The sequence below is a fragment of the Octodon degus genome, unplaced genomic scaffold (genome assembly GCF_000260255.1).
Source record: "Octodon degus isolate 3935 unplaced genomic scaffold, OctDeg1.0 scaffold00303, whole genome shotgun sequence".
NCBI classification, from domain to species: Eukaryota; Metazoa; Chordata; class Mammalia; order Rodentia; family Octodontidae; genus Octodon; species Octodon degus.
The window spans coordinates 318722-325669 of NW_004524879.1; the positions used below are offsets into that span (position 1 = coordinate 318722).

At 38.7% G+C, this 6948-nt stretch overlaps 1 pseudogene; it reads left to right on the top strand.

Annotated features, from left to right (window-relative positions):
* LOC101592800 overlaps nucleotides 1-6948 on the top strand; it is a 105646-nt pseudogene that overhangs the window by 1675 nt on the left and 97023 nt on the right.

Here is a 6948-nt window from a genome sequence, read left to right on the forward strand (position 1 = left end):
AATGTTCAACTACTTTTCCAGACATGGTTGTAGCATATTTTTAGTTAGTGTGTGTATGTTAATGTAATTGGTAGAACAAAGTTACATTTTTAAAACTGCTGCTTGTATAAATATTTCCCCTTTTCTCAGATTCCGTGGGTTTTGTGTATAGTTTTTACAAATCTTGGATTTACCAGACTGTCTTTTCACTGTGGGTTTTGTAGAAGTTGAGCATTTTTATGGTTGATAAAATGTTACTTCTATACTAGTACTCACTCCTTTTTATCAAAAGTTAATTTCATTGTGCAACATTATCCTGCTTCTTTGTGATGCTGTGTGTGTGGCCTGCCACTCCTTTGTATGACAACTACGTATTCAGTGACACTGACCTGATAGTTCTGTAAGGTACAAAACTCTTGTTGACTGGGGGGGTTGGGGGGGGTTGGGGGGGGGCTCGTTTTGTGGCTGGGGCTTCAGGGGCGACATCCTGCCTCCCTGCAGAGCAGACTGGGGACACAGAAGAGTGAGTCTGATGTTGGGGTTCTGCCAGCTGAGATCCTGTGCAAGGCACTAGTTTTATTTTTGAGAACTGTCTTACGTCACACTCATTAAGTCACAAATAGTATTTTTTTAATTGGAAAAATCTGTGATGCTTATGTGATTAAAAAATAAATGCTATATGAAAAAGCGCTATTTGAAAGCATGGCTGTATTAGAAGGGAATTTGTATTTGACTTCTGTATCATACACATAGCAGGATTACCAGAACGTTTTGATGTATATGGACTAAATCAGTGAGCCATTAACACAACGTTAACTTAAGAGCTTATTAACTAAAGGAGAACATTTCTAAAGTATTTTAAATATTTGGTCAGTCGATGGTTTTCATTAAGTAGATTTGTTCTTAGGCTTTTAAATTTTATGAATATGGGAAAGTGACAATATCAGTGTTTGTGTGTGACATACATTGTATATGTTGACCTCTCAGACAGTTTTCATCTGTACATAAGTATCTGAGCTATTTCAGTCATTGGATTTTTGCTTTTGAGAGGTCTTATGATAGATCTGAGACCTGCTGTTTGGGGGAACTCTGCTGTTATCTATACACACATGATCTGTCTTGTTCGTAAGAGTTTTGGACAGATTTATTCTAGTTAAGCCGTAAGTGTTGACGTGTAAACTTGTTTTGATTAAAGAACTTTTCTATCAAAAAAAAAAATTCTGTGACCACTTTACCTCTCTCTTTCATGTACTCATTGCATGTTAGATCTTGGTATGCCACATCAGAGAAACTATTCTCCACTACATATAATCTTGCTGTATTTGCTGTGGTTCTTCGACAGACTAAACGACCAGAAATTCCACATGAAATGTAACCGTCAGATTTTCATTTGAAAACTCTGTCTGACTGTGTACTCCTAAGTTTTCTACCCACTTTTGATTCTAATACAACCTCTTCAACATGTATGACCAAGTTGTAGACAATGCTTTTATTAATTTTTTAATTTATTTTAATCTCCCAAACACAGGCAGCTGAACAGCAAATGCAGGAGTGGGGAACATATTCCATCTCTTTATAGAGGATTTCTGCTTTCTGGTCCTCTCTGTATTTACTGAACATATTGCCGATAATTCTTTCTAAGTCTATCCTATCTACCAAAATATGATATTGAGAAGTGATATTTTGTTGAGTCCTGTATACAGTTTTGCCATAGCTTGACTATAAATCCCATAATATTGAAACACAAGTCTTCTCTTTCTCTTTCTCTTTCTTTGGTCTTTCTTTCTCAGTCACTAATAACATGGTGTTCAGACCTGTAATGGTAGGAGAGAAACTAAGGCACAAGGATGGTTAGTGCAAGTCCAAATTGAGCAATTTGCCATCTTAGTGAGAATCTATTTTAAAATAAAATATAGGGGCTGGCGAGACAGCTCAGTGGACTGAAGAGCCTGCTTAGGCAAGTTTAGGCAAGTACAGAGACCGCAGTTCAATCCCTGGCACAAAAATGCAGTGCCAGCCCTGCCATGCCTGTAATCCCAGCTCTGGGGAGGCTGAAGACGAGAGGATCACTATAAGTGCCCCCTAGTGACACCCTACAACAATGAAATACATTCATTCATTCATTCGTTCATTCATTAAATCAATCAATCAATAATAGAATGAGTTAGGGATGTGGTTATCCAAAAGGCTTTGGTTTCAGACCCCAGGGATAAATAAAAAAATAGATTGATTAATTAATTAATTAATTAATTGAAGGGCCAGCCAAATAGCTCAGCAGATTAAAGTGCCTGCAAGCAGGTGCGGGGTCCTGGTGTTCAATCCCGGGGTGTGCTGAGGCAGCGATTTAGACTGGGTGTGATGGCACGCACTTGTAATCCCAGTTCTTGGGAGGTTGTCAAGAGGAGAATCAATATGAGTCCGATCTAGTAGTGAGATCCGGAACACCCTGTAGACCCTTGCCTAAAATACTAAATAAATAAATAAATTCAAAGTAGGAAATAGCATTGAGTATAGAACTTCTCGAATGAGAAAGGAATCCAATCTACAGACGGAAGGATGGAAAAGAAGGAGAGAAGAAGGGGGGTTAAAAGGAATCAAAATGTGCTAAGTGCGTGCACCAACTCAATCCAAAGAATGTAGACATCATGGGTGACAAACTCAGGCTAATAAAAATATTTCAGATGGGAGGGATAGTGAATCCTTCATATCAACAAGTTCTACATTCAAGGCTTCAATCTTTTGTGGATTGAAAATATTCCAAAGACGCATCTCTATTGAGCATATACATATTTTTTCTTGCCATCTTTTAAATAAAACAGTAGAACAACTGTTTTCATGACTCTTGCAGTGTATCGGGAATTAAAAAGAAGAGGTTTGTTCAGGTTGGATGTCACACCCTGCCAAATTATAAAAAAATACTTCAGCATCTATGTGTATTGATGTCTAGAAACTAATCCTACCTGGATTTATAAAAAGACTACACAGTGGTAATCCTGAGCAGATTTACAAAGGAATCTAAGAGGAGGGATTTCTTTTTTTTTATTTTGAAGAGAAAGAAATGATGTCAACTTTCACAAGATGATAAAAAAATTAACAATGGTTATTCTTTTATTTCTTTTTTCTACACTTCTTTTGTTTTCCTTTAAAAAAAAAAAAAAAAAACCAGGGAACAAACTCAGAACCATGCACTTGCCAGGCAGGTGCTTATGCTGCTGAGCTACCTACCCAGCCCAACAATGGTTATTATATCATAGATTGCTATTTGCAATGTTACTGCTAAGATTGCCAGATATAATCATGCAAAATTGATCACAAAATAGTTTAAGCCCTAACTTTGCCCTTAATGAACAAATAGGAATTAATAGTATACTTATATTCTTTCTTTTCTCCTTTCCCCTATCCCAGTTGTTCTTTCCTTTTAAACAATTTCTTGCCCTTTCTCAGTATCTATTCTACCGTTCAGATTTTATTTACTCTTTCAGTTTCTTGCACTAGGGAGACAATACGGTGTTTGCACATAAAAGACCAATTTATTTCTCCGAAGAGGATGGTCTCTAGTTGCGTCCACTTACCTAGGAAGCCTTGAGTTTATATTTCATTATACCTCAGTAGTACTCCACTGTATTAAAACACCACTTTTTTTTTTGTCTGCACCTCAGTTGACGGGCATTTGAGTTGTCCCCCAGATTTGGCTATGACAAATTGCACTGCTTTAAACAGGAGTGCACACATATCGCTGCGGTATGATGTTTTCAGTTCTTCTGAAAACAAACAAACAAACAAACAAAAAAACCCAGAAAACAGGAGGGTAATAGCTGGGCTGAATGTGACTTTTAAGCATAGGTTTTTTTGAGGGATCTCCACTTTCTAAGACTATGGAAGCAAGTTCTTAGCTAACCTTCTCCTTTATGGCTGATACCGAACAAAACGCAGTTCCAGATTTGAAAGAAAAGGAAAACTGCAGTAGACGGCTTCTGTTCTGCTTCCGGATCCCTCTTGCTGTGGTGGAGAGAGGGTTTCATTTTTCACACCTCATGAGTGAAAGAGTGCAGTCTTGAGGTTTAGAATGTGGAAAACAAATGATAAAGTGGAGGAACTGTTTAGTACCTGGAATCCAGGAGTGACATTCAAAATGATATGACAGTTTTGTTTTTTTCTAAAAGCCTTGTAGCCTTAGGCAAAGAGCAAGGTCTGGGATTTGATCCTGGGACCACATGCTGTGCTGGGGCCGCTCCAAGGGCACACTGAGACAGGATTAAGATTGGGAATGGTGGGGCATGCCTGTAATCCCATCAATTGGGGGGCTGAAAACAAGAGGATCATTGGGAGTCCCATCTATGTAGTGAGACCCTGTAGACCCTGTACTACGTGATAAATAAATAAATTCCCCATATCTCTTCACGCTCTTACTCACTGTGCCTGAGATGTGTAGGGCTCATGCTTAGAACACTAGCTTTTGCTCTTTAAATGCTAACACAGGGGGCGGGGGAGAGATAGCTCAGTAGAAGAAGCACCTGACCGGCAAGCTCAGGGTCCTGAGTTCAATCCCCTGAACCTCAAATAAGTAAGTAAATAAATAAACATAAATGCTCACACAGGCATTTTACAGCCCCTTCTTTAAGAACCAAGCAGGCTCCAGACCTTTCTTAAAAATCCAGATTTTTAATCCAGAATCAAAACAGCCATTTAAGGTATAATCGATTGAAATCTGTCTCCACATATCTACACGTTCTGTATTTTCTTCATAGTTCAAGAAAGACGTCTACCCATGCTGCTACGTGTTTCCTCATTGGCAGGAATTTTTTTTTTTTTTTTTTGCGGAACCGGGGATTGAACTCAGATCCTTGCGTTTGCTGGTCAAGCGCTTATCCTACTGAGCCATCTCTTCGGCCTCCTTTGGCAAGAAATTTAAAGGATGCAAAAATATCAATTTCCTTCAAGGGAATAAGTGAGTACTTATTTGAAGGAGAAACAAGTGAGATAAATCTCTCATTTTGTTTTGCATAACTGTTATAGTTTACACTTGATTGTGGCTAGTAAATCGCCTTTAAATGGGATTTTAACTCATTTGATGTAAACTCACTTGTTTGCACCAAGGGATCATGCAATTGTAAGGAGCTTGGTTATTATAATAAAAATATTGAGAAGGAGGAGAAAAACAGAAGGAGAAACCTAAGGAGGAAGAGGAGGGACGGGAGGAGGGCTTGGATTCTAGTATCACAGTACTGTAAAGCCCCCATGAGGCATGGGGATTGACTCTGCTAGGGAGGTCTGGTGAAAGAGGTTATTGCAGAATCAAGGAAGAAAGAAAAGCCCGGATGTTTTCATCAGGCGCTGGGCTAAGGTGACCTTCCACTCTTAAAGTTCATCGGTGTGATTAGATTCGCAGCAGGCAACGCAGGCTCTTTGGAGAAAGTTCATGCATTATTACACATGAAGAAAACCACACACGTGGAGAAGAGACCATAATGAATTGCCAAAATATAAAATATTTATTCCTTGGTGATAATGCCAATTGCATAGCTAGGAACTAAAGTCTTTTTTTTTTTTCTTCTTTTTGACAGGTGTATGTACAAATATCCTGTAGTATTAAGGTAAACTAATTTCCCACTACAGTACAAATCCAGGCGCTCAGCAGCTATTGTATAATCTCTTCCGATTATTTATTTTTTGAGTCATGCTATAAGTAGAGCGGAAAGGAAAACATGATCTTCATGTTGAAAAATGTAGTTTCCGGTGCCAATGGTATAAATGCTTCAGTTGTTCAAATACCTGAAAGAAGAAAGAAAGAAAGAAAGAAAGAAAGAAAGAAAGAAAGAAAGAAAGAAAGAAAGAAAGAAAGAAAAAATAAATTCTGCAAATTAACAAGACCACAGAGGCAGGGTCCCGGTGTCACCAGGCTGGAGCCGAGGGTCCTGGAGGTTGAAATTAAAAATGAAATTAAATCACTCATGGTTTGGAACTGGCTCACTGACCCCTGCTGCAAGGAAAACAATTTTCAGCACCTGCAAGGGAGAGGTTAGAGGAAGTGTGGTGCAAAGAGGCGGGTTACAGTTTGGAAAGAAGAACTTTGATTTCTCTCTTAAAGGGCTAGAAAAGCTCAGGAAACGATATCAAGCACTCTATGAGGGTACTGGCCCATTCTATAATATTTCCTTTATCTTACGGGAGTGTTTCTTTTTTAAATAGGCAATTTGAACACTCTTTGGATTTTTAATTATTTGATTATTTATATATTTAATTGGTACAGGGTCTCGCTATGCAGCTCGGATTCGTAGTGATCCTCCTGTCTCAGCCTCCCTAGCACAGGGATTATAAACTGGCACAGACTCTACATGTGACCTCAGAAATGCTGATACTGTTCAGCTTAGACACTTCCACCCTTCCCTGGAAGCTGCCTTCTACTTCGTGGTACCAAGTTTAGTTTTCTCAGAGAAGGGTATTCCATTGCCATTTAAATATTGTAGGTGCATGAATCCAGCAAAATAATCCAATATAATCCAGTATTCCATAATAGTAGTGGGTTTTCCATAGGACTGGCAATGTCAGAAGTTGTTGACTTGAGCCTTTTACAGCTCAGCATATTAATATGGCTTTACTTTTTATGCCTCACTTTTATACTTTTCTGCTGGATGGTTAAGACTAAGGTAAAGCAAGACCTATATAACAAGAAATGTAACTTTTGTATCTGATAAGGACAGTCAAAGCCTCTCAGGATTTACCCTGAAACCACGTAGAGCAGCTTGTAGATCTTTTGTCAGTGCCAGCCAAATTTTAGTTGCATGCCTACTTTTTGTCTCCTGTGTCGCTACCTTTCGTTTCATTGTCCTAACTCACATGGAGGTCTGAGGAGTGGAGTCTGAAACTACATTCCCCTAGCTCCCAGGGCAGGTGGCAGGTCTGTTGAGTCTCATTTCAGAAAAAAAAAAAAATTGAAGACTTATCAACCCAAGGCATAAATGAGTTTAT